At 44.9% G+C, this 26,779-nt stretch overlaps 1 protein-coding gene across 1 annotated transcript in view; it reads right to left on the minus strand.

Moving 5' to 3' along the window:
• Positions 1 to 26,779, minus strand: part of GFRA4 (GDNF family receptor alpha 4) — a 532,351-nt gene that overhangs the window by 388,200 nt on the left and 117,372 nt on the right. The window lies entirely within an intron of this gene.

The following is a 26,779-nucleotide window of genomic DNA, read 5'->3' on the forward strand; positions in this document are numbered from 1 at the left end:
TGACCCTGCAGGGAGGGCCAAGTCCAACACACACTTCATACTCACTCATAAACACATGCACAAAACACGCTTGAAATACACTCACTGCCACCAACACAACTATATACAATGGAGCCTGATCACCCATTTAGATCCTGGTTGACTCACCTCCCAAAATAAGGACAAAGCATGCTTACGACAGCTAGGACCTGCCCGGCAACATATATTCTGGACAGACGTCCAAGCTAATGAGGTCACAAAAGCAAAGCACACTCTATATATTTCAAAACACACATGACATATGTACAAATTCACATCATCCACATCTATCTGGTGTAAAGTCTTAACACAAAAAGAAACAGCAAATGGCTGTAGGTTAAGGCAAAGAGAATGCAGTACGATTTGTGTGGGTTCTCCACCAGCATAAACACTGCAACCAAAATGGCTGCTTTCATCTTGTTAGTGAGAAGTAAAAATGATGTCAGAGCACAGACTGACTAGTCATGTGGAAGGACTTTGGTGTGCTGAGGTGGGTGTGAATGTGGTAGCATGCAGACGGGCACAAGAGCATAGCTGGCGCATGCATAAGTAGCTGAGGCTGCATACAGACGTCTAAGAGGGGTTTAATTTAAGAACACAAATGCCACTACACATGGAGGACACATACTGAGCACAGAGCAGTGAGATACAATCTCATTATTCGGTTGTGCCTGTGGGCAAACAAAGAAGGGCGAGGCAAAGGCGAGACCTGTAGGACCATGCTCGAATCGATGGAAGTCAGGAGAGTCAGCTTCGTATCGATTGGACAACCTCAGATCAATAAGGAGATGAGAACGCACCTCACGGTGCACAATGGAGACAAGCAGCCTCAGAAATGCCCCCACGTTGGGTTGTACTTGGCTCTGCTACCTTCAGACATGCAGAAGAGGCTGAGACCGCTGCCGCAGACCTTGCGTGACCAGGTGGACCCATGCGATTCCAGAAGCTCCTCCTTGCACTGAGATGGTCATTTTGAGAAATTGTGTCCAGTGGTGGTCCCTCCTCAGACAGCAGTTTAAGTCATTTGTCCGAACAAGGTGCAGGACAGTAAGATTAAGGTTGCGCCCCCAAATCTATAGCATCTTCACCCTCACCAATAGGAGTTTTTGGCTCTCATTCGGAAGAGCGGAGTACAGAATCCCACCGGGGAGGATTGTGGTATGATATTTACTCACTTTTGGATTGTGTCAGTACCATGTGGATCATATTCTGCCTTGATTTTTAGTTTTCTGGTTCACCTAGACTGCATCTGTTTTCACTTACATGTGGTCCCCAGCTCTGTACGACAATGCACAGAGCACTCAAGTTTACCAGGTCCATGTGGGAGTAGGTCACCCGATCCAGATTTTTTCTTTGCGTTCTGGGGCCCGTAGTCTTTATTTTACAATTAATATAAACAGAACTATAAGTTCTAAAATGTAAAGCAAAAAGCTGGACCAGATGAGCTTCACAAGCATGGACACAGATACACAATACAAGGCATTTGTAGAGCACTCAGCTACCTCCGCGGAGGAATCCTGGCGGAAACTAACGCAACCAAGAAAACCTAGAGGCGAGTCATAGAGACTCTGAAAAAAAAAAGCTTCAGAAGGATTGCTTTGCAAGCCAGGGAGAAGAGCATCCTTGAGGGCTCTGGATGTTCCATGGTCCATTGACAATCTCCATGCTTCTTACATTGACGTCACGTGTCTGCTTGGCCCCAGGCCATGCCTCATACCTACACCAGCCCTGTCTTTTAGGCCCCCCTCCTCTGAATGCCAGAGCTTTCAAGTTTCAGAACTCCAAGCAATAGTAGTACATCCAGTTCAGACATTTTTCTTCACCTTCTGGGGCTTGTCGTGCAGTGCAGGTATGAGAAGGCGACTACTACGGATCCCAAAATGAATAGGACAACAGCAGGTCTGGATGAGCTGCTCAAGGATGGAACTGGGAAACTTGACCACTCTAAAAGGGAAATGATTTCTCAGACTGAGGTGAGCCAGGCAGGAACTACACTGCAAAGAAACCAATATCTTCTAGCTTAAACAGTACTGGCTAAATTAACCCTGTATTTTACAGTCAAAAGCCCATAAGGTACCATATTGACTCTTTGATGAAACAGCTCAGCAAAATAATTGCGAGCTGGTGAGATCTGTGTGTAGCCTTCAGACTGCAGGTTCAAACACCCTTGGAGAAAACTTGGCCATTTATTCTGCTGAGGCCGATAAAAACGAAAACTTTTATGGTGCTAATCCCAAAATGCAAATTAGAGTTGAATAACAAGCTGTTATGAATATTATGCAGTTTGCATTCTGGGAATTCCTCTGCTTGAGTTACATGTGCCAGCCAATCAGTCAACAAGGGAACACGTAGGACATCTCGCTCAGTGGGTTGTGGAGTGGTTGACATACTGACTAACTCTTGGTGTCAGGGTGTATAGGACACCCGCCTCCGTGTTTCTAGGGGACTCTAGAAAACGTATCAGAAAGAACACTAGCTGAAGGTGTCACAAATTAATGAGGCCACTTGGCAGCCATGTGACTCCAAGTCATTATAGTCTAGACTTTGTCTCATTCCTTCAAATTAGGCTAACCATGAGTTAAAATGAATACATGCATTGTTAAATAAAAACCCAGGTGTTGAAAATAGAGTCCTGAGGATTTAGAGTCACGTGCCAGCCTTAGTCCCCAGCTTTTAAGTTTCCCAGGCCTACCTGGGAGTTCTCACTTGGCATCCTGGCGCTTGTAATCCTGCCTGGCGGGACTACAAGTCCCATAATGCAAAGCAAATGGACTACTTGCCCGTCGTCCTAGGAAACTGGAGAGTTCTGCCATTAGCCGTGTAGCAGCTGGTAAAGAGAAGCGAGTGACGGCTCCTGGATGGCTCCGTGGTATTTTGTGATTAAACATTTTTTTCTCTCGCCGGCTCTCGGTTAATCAAGCTGTGATTGTCCAATTCATTAGAAACGTCTCTCGCGGTGTGAATTCCGATATAACGTGTCTGACTGATTAACACGCGCTGTGCAGGCCGGGAGCTGAAATAATTAGCGGTCTCCGGTGTGCCCCCCCACCCCCCCTGCTGACGCCCCACAAGTGAAGCATCTCGAAATGTTTCCTGAGCTTTGGGGGAGATGGAAATGTCGGGAACAGAAGGCGAGGCAGTAGAACGTGAAATGAAAAATGGAAGAAATATAGCGGGCGGATTTCACTTCCTCAAACACACAAACAGTCCCATGAGCTAGAGAGGAACGTTTATCGAAGAAAAGTCACAAAAAAACACAACTTTCCAGTGATGTGGCCAGTGCAAAACGCTGCTAGGCTGCACGAGGAAACAGGGGGCATTTTTTTCACCTTAATTATAAACAAACTTATAGGTTTGATATTGCCAACCCTGCTGTTTTTTAAATTGTTTTGCAAATATATGTAGTAGGCATTAAAATATAAATGTAACACAAATAAATATATATATATATATATATATATATATATATATATATATATATATATATATATATATATATATATACAACGTCTTATGGTGGTTGCATTTTTGCAAAAAATAGGGATAAAATGACCCATAAATTCATAAGTACTTAGTTAACATGAAATTAAAGAAGAAATACAAGTGGAGGTTGGCTTATCAAACTTGGCACTAAAGTGGAGCAGTTTTTTTTATCAATATGCCCTTGTTCAGAGAGAAGAGAGCTCCTGGCTGTAGTTGGCTGTCCCTTTCTGTAAACTGTGGTGGGCAGAACAAAAATGTGAATGAGGCTTTTCCAGGCCAATGGATGAAGAGCACAGTCATATCAAGACATAACTTTTACACCCATGGCCTTACCTTTCCTAAGTCACTGGTTTGAGCTGTGTTAGCCATATTAAGTCAGTTGAACTGCACCAGCACTACAAGTCCCAGAATACACTAGTATGTTATAGGAAAGCTTAAAAAGCTATGGCGTTGACACTTGAGCCATCTGGTGGCCTTTTAGTCTATGAGGTACAGGTCTGAACATACACCCAAATGTGACCTATTTATGTGACGGTTTTGGAAACCACACAACCACTGAGACATGAAATAAAACCAAGGTCTCTGTCTGACTTCATGTTGTCACAACATAGATTCCTATTCCTTAGCTTTTGCTTGATCTCCTAGTGCCTACTGGGATTTGTAGTTTTGTCTTGCTTCCACTAACATAATGGGGTAGACCTAACTGTTCACAATAGACCATAAACATTATGGCCGGGAGCTGGATTATTACCCAAACGTACATCTCCAGAAACAGCCACATCTATATCCCACATCTGGTCCTTCCTTTTTAACCAACAGCACTCTGGCGTCTGGGACTTAGAGTTCTTTTTAGGTCTGGATTTCACAGTGCAGCTATTAAACAGACCAAATACACTTACAGCTAACAATACACATAGTGGGCTTTGGGTCAGTCCCTTTCAACCACTGGCCTTCTTCGACCAGGCTCTTTATTAGTAGGCTTGCGAGTCTGTCTGGGACATCTTGGCTCAGCCAAGTAAAGTATTTTCTCTTCCCTAACGCCACGAGTTGTTTCAGTGTATCCTTCCACCACATGCTACTGGTTATTGAGTGCATCCTTCCACCTCCACTCGAGCTCTTGCACTGACCTGCATAAGGGACAACAATAGTTGTCTCTGTCTCCCCCTGCTGATTCTTTCCTGTGTGTCTCCCTCTCATCTGCTAACACTGGATGCATTAGCAGATTAAACCCACACATATTGGTGTTGCCAGTGCTCGTTATATTTAGAGGCCCACAAGGTCCTGAACACGTAATGTTGTTAGTTAAAAATACTGGTCTGGCTAAAGTTGCTATTAAAATGTGAGGCGAGTTAGCAATTCTTCCTTCTCGCTACTTTGTTTTCTGACCTGCACACTCGACCAACAGACAGATATCTCGGACTGTATTATGGAAAGTGCCCTGGGGGGACAACAGGCATAAGCGCTATCACCAGAGAGTGTTCCCACATTTGCATGGGGGCACCATGCAAATAGGGCAATCCCTTTGCCCCTTGCCCGCACCGTATCACAGACGCAGGCACAGAGACAGTGCGCCCCCTGATGACAGCCCTCCGGAGGGAGGGACATTCCCTTGCAGGCGGGTTCAATCACTCACTGCACCTGTCTAAAAGGGGATCTCTAGGCCCCCTAGGCAGGATGCAGCCTGCACAGTGAAACACAGAGCAGCTTTAAAGCAGGGGCTCCGTTTTTTACTTAAATGCGGTGCCTGGGGGGCAGCACGAGTTTGCAGCTGCCCTTGGGGCAGCACATTCAATATAATATGGCACACTCTCCTTGTTTGTGCCGGGCGCACCTTTTGAAATGTGTGTCGGGCGCACCTTTTGAAACGTTCACCCAGCGCAACCAAAGAAGATGCACCGCATTTAGTGTACGTCCCCGGTAGTTAGAGGGAGCCCAGGTCCCCCACATTGCTGCAATGCAAGAACATATTTTTTTAGATGACTTCTCCGCATCCTGTTGATGGCCCATCCCGCCCAAAAGTGGTCCAGCCTGGGTTGCGAGCAGCTTCTGCTTGCATCTTAAAGGCACTCTTGTGTGAAACACCTTGGAGTCCCTGTCTCCAGCTGACTCATGATTTGCTGCTGCAGAGAGAGAAGCTCAGTAAAGAATGTAACTATTTCCCTGGCTTCTTTACAGAAATGCATTTAAAACCTATAGCTGGTTCTCCAAGTTCTGCCTCTCTTCAACAGGGAGATTGAGGACTGCAGCAAGTTCGGGACACCTAACATTTCTGTGCCTTCCTCCACTGGTAACGTTCCCTGATGCTGTGACATCACTAAAATATTTTGCAATTCCTAAGCTGAAATTTAAAAAACACCATGCATTCTGGGGATTGTAGTCCAGTTTTATCCATTGGACCAATTACAGTAAAACTCTAGATAGTATTTTGCAGAAGTAAAAGCTAGATTTGAATAAGGTGTCCAGGGTGACATAGATTCTTCTGCTATCCATAAATATTACTTATCCAAAGCATCTTTATGTGCGAAACACTTGCCAGTCTCACTTCCAGAACCTATTGGCCACTTTCTTAGAAGTAGAAACACAGGGCCAGATTGCAAACATTTTTCTGAATTGAAGTATGATTTAGATGAGTGAAAATAATAATTTGCGATGGTAGAATGCATTTGTTGTGGAATTGTACCCTCACAAATTAGCTTTGTTCATATGGACGTCCGAGCAGTAGTAGCCCTATCGTTCACAAAACAATTTATAAGAATGCCCCTGAAATATTGACCCCAGAGTTCAATGTGTACTGTTCAAGCAGGCCCCTGTGTTCATCACTTTTGTCCTCCTTGTGGTACCTAAAATGAGAACCGTGACCTATGACCTACGGAGACCAGTTTTTTTCTATAGCCACCACTTAACTCTAGAACCCCTACCTGGCAACAAGAGAGTTGGACCAAACTTGTTTATTTTCAGGAAACTCTTGAACACCTGGCTTGTTAATAAGGAGAGTCCTCCTCCTGCCTGTTTCTGTTGTGATTTATAATGAAGGCTCCCGGTTTTAGGGTATTTATTTTTTTTGACATTTCCGTCTGTGTTTATCCATATTTATGTTTTGCTCATTTATTATGTATTTATCTCTTTAGTTTGTGTTTAGTGCAATGGGTATATTTCCACATTTCTTTAACCAATAAAAGTACACTCGTGTTTGAATGTCTGATGGGTCTTAGAACTTTCCAGTACAGTGCAATCATCTGAAACATTTCTATTGTAGGATAGCTCAAAAATCTGTATATACACAGTTATTTACACTTCCTTTGGGAATCTTTTTTTCTTGTTTTTTTAGCTCCCCTACCTGTCAGTCTTGTGGCTACTGACCCGCCGCCCATGAGTGAAAATCGTCAAAAGTAAGACCTATTTTCTGTACTTTTCCATATTTAAAAATAAATGCAGACAGGAAAATAAATGGGTTGCTGTCTGCATTTACCTGTGAAAATCAGTAAAAACAGAAAACAGGGAGCCTTCATTTATAATTCTCTTGACTACCTCGTCAGAGATTCTCAAAGTACTTCTTTGTGACCCTCAGGTCCTCCCCCTTTTATAGTTTGGACCTTGTGTTCTGTATTTCGTAGTCATCCATCTTTAGTTGTCACTCTAGCTGTCTCTTGTTCTTTTTCTTGTTTTTTTCTCAGTTATTCTCTTTCGTATCCCCTCTCTAGTTTTTTCTGCCTCTTTGTAGTTCTCTTTTGTTCCATTTTCCTCTCTCGCCCTCCCTAGTTCTTTCAGTTCTCTCTCGTTTTCCCTCTGTGGTTTTCTTTTTTTTCTAGTCTTTACCTGTCTCTGGTTTTGTCTGTCTTTCTAGATGTCGCTCTCAAATTTTCTCTCTTTAGTACTCTTTGTCTCATTTTTTTGTTAAGTGAACTGACAGCATACTGTTTGGGGGAGAAGTGGACAGAAGTGCAAGTTTTATTAGACTAAAATGATTGCTGGTTTTTGTTATGTGTAAGACATTGAGCTGGCGAAGAAAAAAATATTGAAATTGTATTGGACAATGCATAATTTCCTTTTAATATATTAAGAATATTCTATAAGCACTGTTGGTTATAAATACAAAATTATTAAAACCTAAATATAAAAATGCGAACTGACAAAATTCACTGGCTTTATAAAATGTGGTCTTTCGTGAAGCAAAATAAGGGAGAATCAATAACCTATCCATTTATTATTAACGCTTATAAAAAAAAAAAATCTTAATAGTAACATATTGATACTAGCAGGCCTTAAGATGTCCCTGATGGCACCCCTGCTGAGTCTGTCCTTCCTCACTCCATATTTTCTGACTCTGTCCCCCCCTGGGTGCCTCCCCCTCCAAGCTCTGCCTCTTTGTCCCCTATGGAAGGTCTCAGCTTGTGAGTTCTCAGAGTGAATTTATTTTATTTCCAGCACAGACTGGGCTTCATCTCTGGAGGACAGAGTGAAGATAAGGGCCCCTGGAGGAATTCTCAGGATCGTCATCTGCTGACTGGCCAGGGAGAAAGACCCCTGAGCTCTTGCAGCAGTCATTGCAAGATCCAGGGGGGCTGATGTGATCTCTTCCTCCAGCAGTCCGCCAGTTCCAAGGGAGGACCTGGAAGTAGGGGCATTTCATGGTGCAGAGTGACACATGGCACCCTTCTGTGCATGCACTTGCACAACAACATTACAAAAATGGTACAATGGGTCAAAAGCTGCTCCAATTTAGGACTGAGTTAAAGAAGTGCTTCTTTAAAGAACAGTACATTACGTGTTAATAGTCCCCAACCAGCTCCATCTTGTATCACTCTTTGACATTATGCTGGACTTTGACCATGTACAGCACTCCGCTGCCCTTTAGCTAGGTTCGCTGTATAGAAGTACCACATACATACATATTACAACAAGCATTTGCAATGCACTAGGGACTCGCATTTCTCCGAGTTACAGCTATTAGCAGTTGTAAACTCCCAACCGGATTTTTTTCTTGACACATTGAAATAAAAACCAGCGCGATCGCGCTGCTACAGTTCACTCGTAATGAAACCTACCGGCAAAAGTGCAATTATCTACGTAACCGGCAAAAGTGCAATTAACTGTGTAACAGGGTCGATGTCATGGAAAGCGCTCGACTTCTGCCAAGCGAGATCGCGCTGCGAACTAAAGCTAAAAAGTAGTCCACAAACAGGTCGGAAAACAGCGAGCCTTGCATGTTTCCAGTAGTTGGTCGCTGCGCTCGAGGAGGGCTAACCACCAGAAAAGGCATGACGTATGCGTGCCTTCCACTAATGAAGGCAAGCAGATTTCAACAGGAAGCCCATGAACCAATGAAAGACAACTGACGTGACGTGAATAAGGCTCCGAGCCCTTTTCTAACTCCTAAAGCGTCTTGCATGCGAAACGCATGTGCAAGCGCATGCGACGCAGGCTCGACCCTAAAAACTGCAGCGATGGGCTGAGTAGGTGCAGAGCGTCTCCATGTGCCAGTGATGGACAACAGCGGTACCATGTCGCAGACAGATGCGGTCAGACCCCGCTCTTTGAGAGTGAGTAGCAGGCTACACTGATGTTTAGGGAGGAGAGACGTAAAGATGCTCAGAAGGATGACTGCCTTCCAGAATCCATGCATGCTCACAAGGACATCCTGGGATGGCGTGTGGTGTTTTGTTCATTAACACTGTTGCCACCGCAACAACAAACGAGCCATATGGATAGGAAATGTGCCTGCTCCATGTCTGTCCCGCTTTCTCCCCTCAGGTAGGGGGATTGGTAGGTCTTCTATGCGCTCTATGAAGGCACACATAAGGTGGTTGCAGTGGCGTAACGAAACTTGAGGGGGCCCCCTCCAAAGTACAAGGAGGGGCCTCCTTCCTCCGGATCCGGGCAGGAGCTCTCAGGCCAGGGGCCCACCACCGTGCACAGTGCTTGCTGTGCGGAGGGGGGCCTGGAGCTCGGGGCCCCCGCTGCACCGCAGCGGTTGCGGGGGCTAATGTTGCGCCACTGGGGGTGGTGATGCAGAGTGGCCCTCACAGACCTGTTTGCCCGTTCGTGAGCATCTGTGGTTGTAATGTGCCCTGGGAAAAGGATGACTCTCATTTTCAGGGCAGGATACAATACAAATACGGTCAAATGCATTTTGGGAGATGATGCGCATATCTTGCGACTGTGGTTTCTAAAACAGATGTTAATCTGAAGCCCTTGCAATAACTAAATCACCATATTTTATCAGGAGGAGAAGTTTTGCAAAAACGGCTGCGGATACAAGCGAACTTTCTCCACGGGCAGGTTTTGCAAGATTGGAGAGAACGTTCTGCCCAGGTCTATTTATTAACTCACTGGAAATGTCTGTGACCTTTGACCCCACACTTGTTTCACAGAAAATATCACCGGGCATGTTGTAGTGTGACTCTGAACAATGCAATGATTTCGAGACTTCTGACCCATATGGCCAGTGCTTATTTGTAAACAAAAACGTGCCGGTGCCCAAAGCCGTCCTCTTAAACATGCGGCTGCTCCATTTAAATGTGCGCGCACAGAATACTGAGGCACCGTAATCCTGAAGCCATCCCGAGCCTCTTTAATCCATTTACAGCCGCTCCCTGCCCCTTCTGCTCATTCTTGCAGCTTTCTCCTTTCTACCTTTGTGACGCTTTTTCGTTTTTGTCTTCCTCTGTCTTTCCCATATTTGTCTTTTGCTCGCAGGAAATGCTTAAGGCAGAAGACTAAGTGCCGCCCTCAAAACTAAGTGCTGGTGTTCAGCACCGAAACAACAAGCACAAATTAAGCAGTGCATATGGCACTATGAGATAAAATCACGGGAATGTGACCTTTGACCTCACTGAAGCATCTAGTCAACAGAACGGGTGGCTTTGCTGTAAGTGCTGTCACTACACAGGGGCAGCTGGCGATCTCTGAAAATTGTTCACTAATAAATAATTGCAATCCCCAAATTACACCCAGCGTGGGGGCCGCTTATTCCAAGTGGCTTTCAGAGGGGTTCCCTCCTCTGCAAAAAGCTTTCAGTGGCTTTTGGGGAGTTCTCTCCCCCACAAAAAGTTTGAAAATAATGGGGACAAACAGCCCTGTTTTCAGCTTGCAGAAAACCTCTAGGTCCAGAAAAAATGCGCATAAAGTATTCCAAGCTTTCCATGGTGCGCCCTGGGGCGCCGGGGTTGCCGCCCTCCGGGGCTCGGGTGCTCTGGAATGCCCCGGGGAGCCGACGCGCCCCCGGTGGTCGCCGACGCCCCGCTGTTTCCAGGGCTCCCGCAGCCGGGGCGGGCACGTCCAGCTCCCCGAGGCCCCCGCCAGCCGCCGCCGAGCGCTAAATGCCAGCGCCTGGCCCTGCTGCGACGGCGGCGCTCATAACAGCCGGAGCATTTAACGCCGACAGAATAAGCGCCCTTTCCAAAAGCAGGCGCATTCAGAGGAAAGGCCCTGTTCTTCTTTGTGTTCCAGACCAGTCATTCAACATATATAAAACCTCCAGAGTCGTGCGTACGTGCTCTGAGTGGGTCTTCGGTGCTTTCTGGGTGTTGGGGGAGGGAAGGGGAACCAAACATGGTCTCTTCACGACCCTTTCACAATGACATTTGCAGCAACACACCGGGCCATAAATGGACACATACGAAACAGTGGGTGCAAAAATGCCATTTGCACCTACTGACCAGTCCAAAGCCAACATTATTGCATTGGTTAACCAAATGTCATTTTTGCACCAGTATCTTAGCTTTATTCTTGCACTAGTCGGTTAGTGCAAATGTTGGTGTAAAATTGCACAACAGCGTTAGCTGATTTGCAGTGGGTTAACAATAGCCCCCGCAGCCCCTGCAGTGCAAGTGGGGAGGTCCTCGAGCTCCAGGGGTCCTCGCTGGCACTGTGAACGAGCCCCTGGTCTGAGAATTCCTGACTGGATCTGGAGCGTAGGGGACCCCTCCATGTATTTTACAGGGGACGGGCCCTCAAGTTTCATTGCGCCACTGCTGAATTGATATAATGGTCATTTTCTGGTCTTTCAAATTTACATCGCCGGCCTTGACCCAAAAACAACCTCCATTAATCCATCTCCTAGGGCTGGATCACCACCTACACGGATATCCTGCCTCCCTTCAAACCCAAAAAAGCCTCGAAAAGCAGATTGCAAGCAAGCTGGTACACGGAAGAGCTCAGGATCACCTAACGCCACTGCACGCTACTCACACGCAGATGGAGATCAAGTCAGAACGACACTGACAAGAGCACCTACAAATCTGCCCTTAGAGAGTCCCATCAGTAAATAAGAACCACCAAACGTTCTGCGCTCAAAGACAGCATCAAAGGCTGCACCAACAGTGCCAAGGAAATCTTTGCCATAGTGAAGGCCTTCAACTCACCGCCAGCAAGCTCCACCAGCGTAACCTTCTCTCAGGACAACTGCACCCACCTGTCACTCGTGTCCAGCAACAAGATCACCAGCATCTACGAAAACTTCAAGCCACAACTGGACCTTTAAAGCCTTGCAGCCCTCCTGCCCGCTCTGGAAGCCTGGAAACTCACCACAGTCCCATCCCCATCCTCAAGAAAATCCTTTGCAAACCCATAGACACTAGCCAACCACTGGCTTAGCTCCCTAGCCAGCAAAAGTCATGGAAAAAGGTGATAAATACCTAGCCACCCATCTCACTGCGAACTGCCTCCTCGACACCTCTCAATCCAGATTCAGGGCAAACCACAGTACATAGACCGCCCTCACTGCGACCATGGATGGCATCCTGATGATCACAGACAGGGGTGACACCACAGCCCTCATACAACTGGATATCTCTGCAGCCTTCAACACCATCTTCCACGCCATTCTTATCCAATGACTGCACAAAGGAGGCATCCAAAGTCCAGCAGCTCGCTGTATTTGTTCCTTCCTGACAGGCCACACCCTGTCACCCAGCCGGGCCTCCTTCATCGTGGACGCTGTCAACCTCATCTGTAGAGTTCCATAAGGATCCTCAGCCCCACTCACTGTTGGACCCCATCTGCTGGCCTGCCAAAGTTGGACACATCCCAGTAACCCACGTAAAGAACTTTGGAGTGGTAATCGACAACCAACTCACCAAGACCTCCCAAGCGAATGCAGTCTCCATCTCCTGCTTTCACACACATGTAAGATGCTCAAGAAGATCTTCACGTGGCTCCCCACCAACACTCGTAGAAACGTCACCCAAGCCCTCATCACCAGCAAGCGGAACTATGGCAATACATTCTATAGTGGAAATAATGCTCAACTGATCAGAAAACTTTAGACCAGGGGTCTCCAACCTTTTTACTAATGTGAGCTCGCTTCGCTTCACAAAGACCATCCCGGGCTACAAAAATTAGTTTGTACACTTAAGACAAGAGTACATTAGTGGCCACGAGTCAGCTACAAGGACATAGTTAAAAGGATCTATGCAAGATTACCAGCTGTGATTACCTTAGTACGGGATTACCAGCAGTAATGTGAAAAAGCTTAGTCAGTTCGGAATAACTCTACAAAAGTGTTAGAAATTATGTCTCTAGTTGGCAGAGGTATTCATTCACCTTTGTCCAAATAGGGACCACAATCCTAGTCAGGGTCAGGCACACACAAGTCAAGTTATCCTGTCCCCAACCTCTGGTAGCTTGGCACTGAGCAGTCAGGTTTAACTTAGAAGGCAATGTGTAAAGTATTTGTGCAATAACTCATACAGTAACAAAGAGAAAACACCACAAAAATACACCACACAGGTTTAGAAAAATATAAGATAATTATCTGGTTAAATTAAGGTGAAAACGATAAAGATTCAATAAGCACAAGTTGAGATATCACTTTTGTAAACTTAAAAAAGAGTCTTAAATCTTAGATGTCAACCGTTGTCTCTGGTTTGCGTAAAAAATTGCATGCACGGAGACCACAGAGGAGAAAATGCATGAAAAGTAGGGTGTACTTTGGAATTTCCGGCGTGGCACTGACGATGTATCATTTCTATCAATGCTGCAAAGGGCTTTGCGTCAATTTCCAGGGCGCAGTCTTGGTTCCTCACTGCATTGCGGGTTTCTCTTTGACGCCCAGGGACGATGCGTGGAAATCCTGGGCATGCAGGGCGAAGTCACAGGCGTTGCATTGATCCGGTAGGCGATGCGTTGAGTTTTCTGTCAAACAGCAGGCACTGCGTCGATTCTTCACCTGGGAGGTCGGGCTGCGTCGTTCTGGTTCACCTGTGCGTCGATCTGGTAGGCTGTGCGGCGAATTTCTGGCTGCAAGGCAGGCGCTGCGTTGATTCTTCACTTGGGAAGTCGTGTTGCGTCGTTACGGTTCGGCTCTGCAGCAATTTTTTCATCGCAAGGCAGGCTGTGCAATGTTTCCGGCAGGCTGTGCGTCGATTTTCAGCACACAAGGAGTTTCTTGAAGAGATGAAGTCTTTTTGTCCCTGAGACTTCAGAAAACAGGAAGGAAGCTCAATCCAAGCCCTTGGGGAGCATTTCTCAGCAAAGTCAGAGGGCAGCAGGGCAGCAGGGCAGCAGTCCTCCACAGCAAAGCAGTCCAGATGAGTCCTTTGGGCAGCCAGGCAGTTCCTGTTGACAGATTGCAGGTTTAGGTCCAGAAGTGTCTGAGTTGGTGGGGTCAGGGACCCAGTTTATATACCCAGAAAACGCTTTTGAAGTGGGGGAGACTTCAAAGAGTGGTTTTGAAGTGCACAAGGCCCCTTTTCAGTAAGGTCTGTCTGCCAGGGTCCCAGTAAGGTGTTTGGCAGTCCATTGTGTGAAGGCAGGCCACTAGCCTTTGAAATGTAAGTGTTAGGCCCTCCACCCTTCCAGCCAAACCCATTCAGTATGCAGATGAGTGCAAGTGTGGCTGAGTATCCTGTGTTTGTGGTTGTCTGGGTGAAATGCACAAGGGAGCTGTCAACCAGCCCAGATGTGGATTGGAGAAAGGCTGTAAGGCACAGATGGATTTTAAGTGCAGAGAAATGCTCACTTTCTAGAAGTGGCATTTCTATAATAGTATTAAAGAATCCAACCTCACCAATAAGCAGGGTTTTGTATTACCATTCTGGCCATACTAAATATGACCTGGTTACCCCTTTCTGACCAGAATCTACCACTCAAACCATATATGAGGGTAGCCCTAATGCTATCCTATAAAAGGAGCAGTCCTCACAGTAGTAGAAAACCAATTTAGGAGTTTTCAACTACCAGGACATAGAAACCACACATGTACATGTCCTGCCTTTTACCTACATAGCACCCTGCCCTATGGGTTACCTAGAGCCTACCGTAGGGGTGATATATGTAGAAAAAGGGGAGATTAGGTCTTGGCAAGTACTTTTAACTGCCAAGTTGAAGTGGCAGTGAAACTGCACACACAGGCCTTGCAATGGCAGGCCTTAGACATGGTTATGGGGCTACGTATGTGGGTGGCACAAAAAGTATTACGTAATAGCCATCACTGCAGTGCCCCCTTAGCACAAAGGGAATAACGTCAGTAATAAGTCTCCCAATCCTGCATGGTTTATCATTCAAATATCAGGTTTAAATATATTTTTGAAGGCATGGGTTCTGAAAGTACACATATTTTTGCCTCAAATACCCACTTTGGTATACACATTAATTCAACCAAGCAAATGTTTCTAATTTGGTAGAATGGGCTGCACACAGGAGAGATACTCACAGGTAGCTGGAGGCTCACGACCTACCGGTTAGAGAAGACTGCTTTAGACCATACAAAACTCTGGGGCCAGACTACATGCCCCCCACTTCAACTTTCACTCCACATCTCAAAGAGCTCCAATGGCTCCCATTCAAAAAACAAGAACTCTTCAATTTCACATGTAAATATAAAGCCTTACACAACATTGGCCCTACACACCTCAACAACATCATAAACTTCCACAAACCTACAAGACACCTCCGCACAGCTAGGCCCCTACTCGAACCCTCAGCCCTCCTGTATGCAGAACCACGTTCGGGGGTCTTGCCTGATACCCTGCTCAGAAGCCTGGAAAGACCTGTGTATGCCCATCAGAGCCTCTTCCCCAGTCCTTGAAATCCGCAAAAGAAACCTGACCTGGTCTTCACTTAGCCCCAAACCCAGTCTCCACCCATACAGCTCCTACTTCAGTGCCAGGATACCCTCCTGGATGAGTAGTGTGCTGTACAAAATAACATCACACATCACACCACCATTGAAGCTAGTTTCCTATGTTTTCTGCTGTTTCAGGTTAGTGGTTTTATATAGCCAGTAAAACTTAGAGACCACTATCGGATGCGATAACCCAACACAGAGGTGCTCAGCATTCACCAGGTGCAATAATTAGCGACTGTCACTAGTTTTGTGGGAATACTATAGATTTTTGCACCTACCACAACAAAATCCACACGTTCCAGTAAATATTGGGCATTATCCCCACAATATATTTATCAACAGGGTTGACCTGTCAACATTTATTAGACATGGGCAAGGCAGTTAAGACACAAGCCTGACTCAAGCCAGATGACTGGCTGTGGCATGACCTGAGGATGTCTTGGGCTCTGGAGCCAAAAACGAGCCAAGCTGTGCTTGAGTGGCTGATGAGTGAGTCGGAGAGGGCCTAGAAAGGAAGAAACAGTGCATGGCAGAAGAAGGCAAGAGGAGCAAGATGGACAGTGCCTAGAAAGATGATGGGAGATTGATACAGATGAAGGACAGCTGAGAGAGAAATGTATTTGGGTATCATTCTATGCTGTTGTGTATTTTGCATGCCATCTACTCTTCTCAACTTAACCTGCACTGCCCCTGCATCTTGCAGGGCAGGGACCAATTAGGAACTCTAGGGATGGAGGGAGTATAGCATGAGAGCCAACCAAAGCCAGGAAATGGATTCTTAGGCTCCTAGAGATGCCAAAGATGAAGACTGCAGCACCAAGACTCTCTCTCATGGCTTTTAACAGGGCCAGCTTTAACGCTGACGGTGCCAGGTGCAACAGACGTTTTTGGCACCCCTCCCCCGCATGACCTCCTCCTCCTCGAATTCCCTCACTATCACTCTCCAACGATGCACCTCATCTCTCAATAGCCTCTCTCTGAAATACATTTGATTTTTTTATAGCGATACTCATAGTTCACTCACACTCAGCTCTGTGATCTGCATGGTACCCATTCTTTGCAGCAGGCACATTAACCCTCCTGCCACTTTATTATGAGTCAAAACTGCACTAGACAAAATTACACTCTCCCACCAGTAGGAACATTAATCACCATAGTTATTTTGACATTTTCATTGTTGCCTGAAAACTGCTGGACACACAATGTAGTTCACCCGCTTTTAAACCAATAGTTATTGTTAAACAAGATGCCCTCCACCCACCAAAGTCAGTGCCAGGTGCAGCTGCACCGGTCGCACCGCCCTAAAGCCAGCCCTGGTCTTTAAACCTCAAGGGGCGATGCAAGATGAAAAACATCTTGTTCTGTGAAGCTATGCATCAACCAATCAGCATGATCTCCACTATTCTTATAGAGCCATTGAAAACCCCCAAAGCACATTTTAAGTCACAATTTAAAAAATGCCCACATCATCTCACACAGCCAAAAACACCTACATCTCTTTCAGTTCAGGATTGGGTATTATGTGCTAAAATTATTCAAATTGGCCCACTTAGCAACACAGAATGAAAATAATATGTTGAAAGAGCGCGGTAGAGATTACTATGCAGTGTGGCTAAAAGCAGGCACCTGGAGGCATACAGTGGGGAGCCAGTCATTCAGCCTACAAAACAGATAATAATGTCCAGTTCTTGCTGATTTTTTGGGAACTTTTTGTTCTCAGTCCAGGTGCATTAGACAAGTTTGAAAGAAGAACAAATGGTGGACAAATTGTTAAATCATTTACAAATGTGCACAGGTGCAGAAAAGAAAAATAGATGGCGGAGGCGTTGATTCTAAAGTGCAGAGTAGCTGACGCTTCTCTAATTTTGTCCCTGTAATTTAGGCTGAGGTTCAGGAAGGCTTGATCGATTTCAGATTTCAGGATATCTGTACATGATAAATGTGCATGCATTAAATTTAAATGGGATTGATTTACATAGTATGTGGTGTTGCTGAAAATCTGGCTTGTTTCAGCACCTTTGGAACTATGGTGAACATCTCTGCTGTAATTTAACTCAGACAAACAGAAGGCATAGTTTAAATGTGTTATGTTGTTGAGTTGTCTTGCAAAGCTACTGTGGGACCACCACCTGTGCTGGGCCATAACTAATGTGCCACATGCAGTGTCTGTTCCAAAGCATTCAACACTAAGGTCTTCGAAAATGAGGCACCCACAGAACAGGACAGCAAGTGGCAAGTGATTGTACATGTGCAATCCACAAGAGGCAGACATCCAAGGGACACTACTACTGCTTGAATGTCGCTGGATTGATCGTTTGATAACTGCGAGACACTGAATCAACATATTGGAGGACACCGTGCAAACATTGTGCATTCAAATGAACTGACATTGTGATGATTTGCAATGCAATTTCTAGGTTTGACCCAATATTCCATTGGTTTAATTGCATTTGCAAATTTTGTATTAGTTTTTATTTTTTTAGCTTTATAGTGCAGATACCGAAAGCATTTCTTCTATTATACACTGAAACACATACAAGATCATCTCTTGCATTACTTCTATTCTATCCACTTTTTGTTGGGTGTTTGTTATGGGCGAGCGCAAAACGCTCCGTCCATTCTGTAATCTCTCTTTGGGCTTCAAACCACTCCCATGTCACGTCAGTCACTTACATTGGTTCGTGGGCTTGCCTTTTAAAATCCGCTTGCTTTCATTTGTGAAAGGCATGAATACGTCATGCCTTTTCCGGTGTTTAGCCCACCTACACAGCACCAGTAAACTACTAAAAACATACGAGGCTCGATGCTTTCAGCCTGGGATCCGGACTACTTTTTCTGTTTATTTTCCACACAGCGCGATCACGCTGCATTTTACATAGTGCGATCGCGCTGCGTTTTTTTCTCTTTACAGCGCTAATTGCTCTAACTTGAGCAAATGCGAGACCCGTTGCATTGAAAATGCTTGTTATCTTTCTCACCTACCATTATGTGACCTCCATTGTGAGCCCTTTGCTCCATCACGCCAGAAGCAGAACGCACGCCTTACGGAGATGCACTCATACTCGATAACCGCCTCCCGTCCATCCCGTGACCTCCATTGTGAGCCTTTCACTCTAATCCACTGACGATACTGAGGAAGATTTTTAAATGGCTCCCAATCAGCACACGGAAAACCGTCATGCACGCTGTGGTCACAAGCAAGCTGGACAATGGGAACACCCTCTATGCCAGGATCAACAAAAAACCCACCAGAGGGCTGCAGACCAATCAGATCCTTCCAGCTACAATCACTCTCAACCTCCCAAGCCACACTCACGTCACACCACACCCGAAGGAGCTCCACTGACTCTGCGTTCACAAACAAACACAATTCAAACTCCTTACCCACACTTTCAAGGCGCTACGTAACACTGGCCCAGGATACTCGAACAATCGCAGTTGGTTTCATAAACCTTTCAGATACCTCCGCTCGTCCGGACTCCTACTTCCACAAATCCCACGGATCCCATAAGGAAAACCAGAGCTGGCAGTAGAGCCTTCCCCTACATCACTCCTAAAGCATGGAACGATCTTCCGCTGCACATAAAGGCCTCCTCCTCGCCTCTTGTATTCCACAAAACGCATAAGACCCGATTATTCGAGTAGTCCCACTAGGTCTAGGTTTGGCTAGACTCACATCTGCTCAGCACCCGCATACCATCCAGGTGATAGTGCACTCTACAATCGACATAACATCACTTATAAAATATAGCATATAACTCACTACACATAATATTCTGCCCCTTGATATCACAGACACATCCCAGATTCCAGAATGTGTGCCCTCCGGTGATGCACTCCTACTTTTTCTACAACACTTTTCCTGCCTGTCTCTACGCATGCCTCGTGATAGAAATACTGAGCCCTGCTGTGCGCAGCTCGTGTCTCTCGTGGCATCCACATCCACGCACCTTTAATTGGCGCTGTTGTTCTTGGTAACCTCTTTTTGCCACTTCCACTCACTCCCATTTGTCTAATTTAAGTTACCCATCTAAATACATTGTTTTTAGGTCGTGCTCCCAGACTAGTAGTTTTTTCCTGACAACTTGCCCTTCATTCTCAGGAAGTGGTCTCGCCATTAGATTGGGTTGACTGGAATACTGTCCCACTATCATGGTTTCTTCCAGGCAACTATCTCTTTATTCACAGGTTGTGGTCTTGTAATTAGATTGGGTTGCATGTAAAACTCTCTCACACCACACACTATGGTTTTACCCCAGTTTGCGACCTTAGTTCTAAATAGTCTTCTTGCTCTCTGCGCCCAGCCATTTGTTCAGTGTCTTACGCTATCCTAAATCTCTTTCGACAGCCTAGCCCGCTTTTGATTCTTTCTATGCATCATCACTCATTTTGGAGGGTTTCTTCATTACTTTTGGGTGAATACATCCCCCACGCCCCCCCAACGGTCCACTGACCATCACCATTGTGCATTGTTTTATTGATTATTTAAGAGCGGTAAACAAAGCTTAAACATTCCAATTCCATTTAATGCCTTTTGTTGCCTATGCCTTGAATAAAACAGGTTTTTCAAGGTAACAACCCCCAAATGAATATGTAATATAAAAAAATATATAATGGCTACCATGTAGAATTTGGTCCTACATTGCTGTCTCTGGAATCTGTTACATTTATAAATCACTTGGCCTTCGGCGTAGGGGTTTATAATGTCAACAAAACCAGTCAGTGGCAAAGTTGGGCCACATTACACAGTTACCTGTTATGTATCCCTGTGTGCTTTATACGCATTGCTATCTATCTTTCTGTCTAATTTGTGTGTGTGTGTGTGTGTGTAACAGTGGTGAGTGCCACTGTGTGTTGCAGATAGGGCAGGGTTTCCACAGAAAGTGACTTTACTGCTGTTTTGAAAAGTTCATCCACCTTTGGTCCTCTATGGAAAGGTTTGGGCTGATCGGTCCAGCAGGTCCAAGAAAAGAGGCGATCCAGGGGGTCCCAGGTGTATTCACATAGGGAACTTTGCTCTTCAATACAGAAAAATAAGGCTTAATATAATTACATCAAATTTGGGAAAACATTTGACCTTTAATTAGAAAGTGTGGTTTTGGTGTCTTAGTGTAAATTGGTTCAGCTGTTTTTGAGAAATTAGCATTTAAGGAGGGACACAGGTTAAGCCAGAAGGGGTTGAAAAGTTACATATCTGGACCATTAATGTCCATTTTTCATGTTACTATTTTGTAAAAAAAAAAAAAGGTATTCTTGTATGTTTTTCAATTCCATCCTCTCATTTAAAAACATCAAACTTAAGATAGTTCATTTTCCATAGTCTCTGCATTAAGATTAGTAATTGTGCTAAGCCATTTTCCCATGAATACTAAGTATAAGCATCTGCTGAACTGGAGACCTGAACTGAACTAGAGGACAACCAAAAACTCCACAAAGTATGTGTGCTTTTAGTATGAGGCTTCTCTATTTATTGGACTTCTTTATTATCTCTTTGAACCTAGTATCATCGCCCACTCACCTTCAGTGCTCTAGTTTATGTATATCAGTGTTACACTTAGTGCCTCTATGTTTGGCACCTCTTCCAGCTCCCCTCGCCACCTCCCAGACGAGGCCTCCAGAACCAGAGTCTTTTGTCCAGGGTGTTTCATCTTTGAAAAACATATAAACCAGACATTAGGCTAAATATGCAAAAGACAAAAAGGCACAATTGGAAAAATGATTCCTCTCCTGACAAGTGCTTGGGATTTCCCACATTATTTACCCTGAGGAAGGCCCCAGCACCAATCTTCTCTAAGGAGCGAAACGTGTTGTTGATTTGGCAAATTCATGGATTATCTCTATATAAATGTTTGAGAAGAGATAACACTTGTCATTTTCAGACTTAATACTGTTAAGAATTGTAGGGGCTCATGGTTGAATTTAAATCCACATGGCATCCACAGGTCTGCTATACCTTATCTTGTATTTTCAGAATATTATCAGACAGAATTAAACCAGATACGCTCCTGTTGGAATCCTGAAGTAACTCTGATTTATTTCCAGTAGTGATACAACACCCTTTTGATTTTCTAACAAACTATCAACACTATTAGAGGAACACTAGCAAAGTCATGATTGCATCCATTCCTTCATTACTTGTTACTTCTTCTGAGACATCTACTTTGAACTTTGAATTGAATGCAATATTCCAGATAAGGCCTCCAGATCTCAGCACAAAGTTACACCTGGAGTTCCACAACAGGGCACAACACCCAAGAGGTGGTTCTCGGACATTGGCACAGCACTCCAGATGTGGCTTCTAGAAGCAGACTTAATACCCAGGTGGTTGCCTCCAGAGCTAAACATGTCACTTAAAGGGTGCCTTCCTCTCCCTAACACACTATGGAAGAAGTGATGTGCAGAATGAGACACAGCATGCCTAAGGTTGCATTCTAATTATGGCGCAATATGCACAAGGTGGCGTCCACAGGCTGTATAAATATAAAGGGACATTGAAAACTGTACAGAATATCTGAGATAGGGGCTTCTGCTTGAAACAAAATCAGCATCAAACACTTCACACAATATTCCAAGTGTGTCCTGCACAACTAGACAGAGTATTCTGGATGAGACCTTACTAGCTATCCGTAGAGTGGATAGTTTTAAAAGAGCCAGGGTGAGACTGGCAAACAGGGCGATCAGGCCCGATGGGCTGGTCTACCAGCTCAGTGTGTGGGGTGGTTTTCTTTGCAGTTTGTGGGCTTGTTTTATGGCCAGATGGGCTAGTTTTTTTTTTACTGATGATTTCTCTGCTATTACCACAAGCATTGCTTGCAGCAAACACAATGTATAGAGTCCCCCATACTTGCAAAATACCCACATTTTTCTTTGCATGTTCACATCTGGCCTGATTTACATACATGGGTCACTTGTTTAGCTATGTGATTCACTAATGGCGGCCAATTTTATTTTGGTGCCCAGGCCTATTTTTTGTCCCAGTCCAGCCTTGAAGACGGCCTCCCTTTCCTGCTGGTTTAGTTATCTATTCCTCAGCACTTTAACCATTTTTAACACCTCTCCAGCCTAGCTGTATGCTTGATCCACTTTGAGATCATTCACATTGAAAACTCAAAGATGCTTAAGGAAAGCTCAAACGTCTGCTGCCTATGTACCTCCCGAATTGTGTGAATATTCTTGCATGTGAGGGAGGCTTGCACTGCGGTTATAAGTGCTTGTTCTGTGTGCAAGGGAAGTTTGTGTTTTTGTGTGAGGAGAAGCTTGAATTGATATAGTTTTGTTGTAATATTTTAAAATGGCTGTTCTGTTGCCTTTGATGCAAGTATTATTTGCACATGAAGGAAGTTGTTTTTACCTGTTGAGTGCTCTGCACCTGATATGTGTGTGCTAAGCTTGGTAAAATATGTGTACTATACAAAAGCCAGAACGATTGGCTTAGTCAATGATATAGTCCAGAGAGGCAACGAACAACAAGCCCTAGCAAAGCTAGTAGGTCGGTCACTGGATGTCAGTCCTTTGGCTTTGTCAATACTTGCCTTGTTTTCTTAAGTTTTTTGTAAAAATATTATTTTTGGAGACGCTGACAGGCCCTCGCTAAAATAAAAAAAATAAATGTTGGCTAAAAGACAAAAAAATAGGGTCTCAAAAGCACATATTGACATAGTACTCCCTGGCAGTAAAGAGAACTACTTTGTGTGTCGGGGTTCCGGCTTCCAGGAATGACTCGCTGGGGGGTCCCAAGGTTCCAGTAATGATAAAATGGGGGCCCACAGAAGTCAAAAGTTTGGGAACCACCGATTTAGATTTAAAAAATGTCTTGGATGCCGCCAGGCCTGGTTATTGACATATATGTAACACTTTAAGTCTCACAGGAACTTAAACAGGAAATTCGTGTCTGTCTCCAATGTCAGGCTTTGCGCTTTTCTTTTTTTTAGTATATTGTACACCAGGCAAGCAGTGCTTAATTTCAGCCGGTGGTTGCTGGTGGAAGCCACCAGGACTTATTTATGGGGTCCGGCACTTATTGTTCCTCATTAGACATTTAACTATAGTAAGAGAGGGAAGAACCAACAAAGAGACGGGGGAAGAGAAAGACGGAAAAACCGTCTTAAAGGGAGAAGGCAGGAACCAGGGAGAGTGGGATAAAGGGGCAGGGAGTGCCTGCTAGCGGTTGGAAGAGGTCTGAGCACCTGCTGCGAGATTCTGAGCAGAAATCTGGGCACCGGCGCTCAATCACCTACAAATTAAGCAGTTCCGGCAGCTCCGTTTTCCGCAGAGAAAGGCTCTAAAACTAGCCTCATTGGCATCATCAAAGCGCCACCGACCACCCCCCGTCCTGTCCCCCGTCTCACCGGAGGCTGAATGAACAAGGTCAGGACCGGGCCTTGTCCTAGCATCTGTTGGGTAATGGCCAAGTAAATGAGGCCAGGCTGACCCCCCCTCCCTCTCGCCATGATGACGTCACTGCCGAGAGTGCTAACGCGATTACCATTGAGCTTGATAGCGATAACACCTGTCATTAAGCGCCTAGAGACAATTGAGTTTGCGCTGAGGGCAAGCCCTGGTTATTAAGTCAGCGCTGGATTAAAGAGGAAATCGTTAATGGACGCAAAGGTCGTCTCAAGGTTAACATCCTTCTGTTATGTCGCTTTTCGCCTGTACACGGCCACTCTGTGCTCCCCTCTCTGTACAGAATACTGTAATACTTTAACAGGGTTTCATAAATGATTCATTGACATCACCTGTCCCCGATGACGTAATGCTCATAGCACAGTGTACATACAGCCTTCACTCGTGATGTACATACCACGCGCTTTGAGGCGCTCGAATAATAGGTGTTATTACCGAGCCCAGCTGTACTCACATTACAGACCATCAAATGATGAAAACCTGTAGCCCCCTGGCAGGGGCTCATCCCACTGAGCCGTCTTACCAACTGAGGGGGGCCATAAAGCAACCCCCACACCGTCACCTCCCTTACCAGGAGGGACAGATCATTCACAAACTATGCAGGGAATGGAATAATGACCCGTGCGTTAAATACCGCACTTCTTCAATGCGGGGACCAGGCGTCCCGGATTTCCCAGGACAGTCCCGGTTTTTAGAGGACTGTCCCGGTGTCCCGACGCTTCTCTTAATTTTAAATAAATGTCCCGGTTTCTGGGACAAAGGTCAGCTCAACTAGGGAAGCATGAGTGAAAGGTATGCTCTCCTTTAACAGACGCCTACAAAGGATGAAATAATTAAAGTAATTTATCTGTTACTTTCAGGCAACATAGCCTCCTGTCTGCTCCCAGCAGAGGGATGGGGTGGGGAACAGAGAAAGGTGGGTGGGGGCGGGTTGGGTGCGGGTGCAGGGTGGGAGGTCAGGCCATAGCTAATTTTATATGTGTAGTCTTGTAAATGTGCGTGTGTGTGTGTGTATATATATATATATATATATATATATATGTATATATATATATATATATATATATATATATAAACACACATGTATAGGCACACTTTCACAAAGCTACGCAAAAAAACGGGACAGGACAGATATAAAAGTGAGTGTAAAGTCTTTAGTCCTTCCTTTATGTCGGACCTGTAAATCCTCATTTTCACAAGGGGAACTCACAGCCAGGTGTGTTTACTGTTCTCAGTAAACACAGCACCCCGAGGTGCTGGTATGTACTGGGCGTGGTAATCATATCACAACCAATCAGCCTACTCACAAAAAGGGTCTTGCAGAGTACGGCCTCAACATCTGGAACGCCCTAAAATCCAAAGTGAAAGAAAAACCCAACCTCTTACATTTCAGCAAACTCTCAAAAACAACTATTTATCCAAGCCTTTGGCCAAGAGTAGTCATGGTAACAGCAACTGCCAATCAGTGGACTTGAAAAGGAAGTCTGAGGGATACTGACCCTGCAGCACACCAACAAGAGTCATTTATAACCGGGGCCACTGCAAAATGGTTTGTATGGTTGCATCACTTTCCGCATAATTACAATTTTTCCTCCCTTGCCACATATTCCGATCTGTGCTGCATAACTTTCAGATTACATCTGTTTTGGTTTTATCTCAAACGCATACAGAATAAATACAATATATAATATAATATACAATAATAACACGTTTGCAAGTAAGACACAAAATCATTATTTGATAGGTGACATTTTCAATAGTATCTTGTCACATTGTCTTCTTGCTCTTTTAAAAACCCTTGCATTATGTCGGTATCTCTGTTCTATCAATGCGTGTAAAAGTGGCAAAATAGTCCGATATAATTGCCATAAGAACAATGCACAGGTTACCTTTTCCTGCCGCATGTTTCGGTCAACCATGCCGCATAGTTTTGTCCTCGACTGCCACATAATTCCAGTGGCCAATGACGAACGAGTCACCCACCCAAGGCCACTGGCCCAGTTCTCCTGAGTCAAGAGAAAACCTAGCTCTGCATTGCACTACACTAGTGATGCTCAAAGTACGGCCCGAGGGCCACATGCGGCCCTCCTGACCTTTATGTGTGACCCTGGTCAACCACAGCACAAGGCTGCTGTTTACTCGACTCAGCAGTAAATAAACCTGCGAGCATTGATTTGAAGGTTAATTGCAGTGAAAGAAAGGAAGTAACTTGGGTGTTTTATTTATAAAAAAAAGTTGCAGCATACCTGTAAAATTATGATAGTCTCAACATTCAAAAAGTGTATTATATTTACATGTAGAAACGTCTCACCTTAGTAAATCAGATTATACCAGTGCATTGAAAAGTATTTTTTTAAGTGACAGTTTTGACACATGAATTTAGAAACATTCATGCTCATTCTCCCCCCTCCACCCCTATCCCCTGTTCCCCCCCTCCCGCCTTGAGAATTAAGAGGCAAGTCCATTGTTACGTGCACCCTTTGGGTGTCCGGGGTGGATGTTATACATGAACATTATAGTTTATTAAATCAAACACACCAGAAGGTTTTCTACATTGCAAGTCCTGAATTCATGTCTTTTTAGGTCTTCTTGTTTGACAATTAAGAAAAAAGAAGGGAAAGTGAAATAAAACAATTGCCTAGGATCACACAATTTGTTTAAGTGGGGAAGCCGGGATTACTTCCCCTACACCAGCTGTATCCCTCCACCCCCACTGGCATTAGTGTGGCCCTCGGTCACACTACTGAGGGAACTTTTTGGCCCCTTGGAAAATGTTTGCGAGTAGCCATGCACTAAACTGTATCT

The sequence above is a fragment of the Pleurodeles waltl genome, chromosome 1_2 (assembly GCF_031143425.1).
Source record: "Pleurodeles waltl isolate 20211129_DDA chromosome 1_2, aPleWal1.hap1.20221129, whole genome shotgun sequence".
Taxonomy (NCBI): domain Eukaryota; kingdom Metazoa; phylum Chordata; class Amphibia; order Caudata; family Salamandridae; genus Pleurodeles; species Pleurodeles waltl.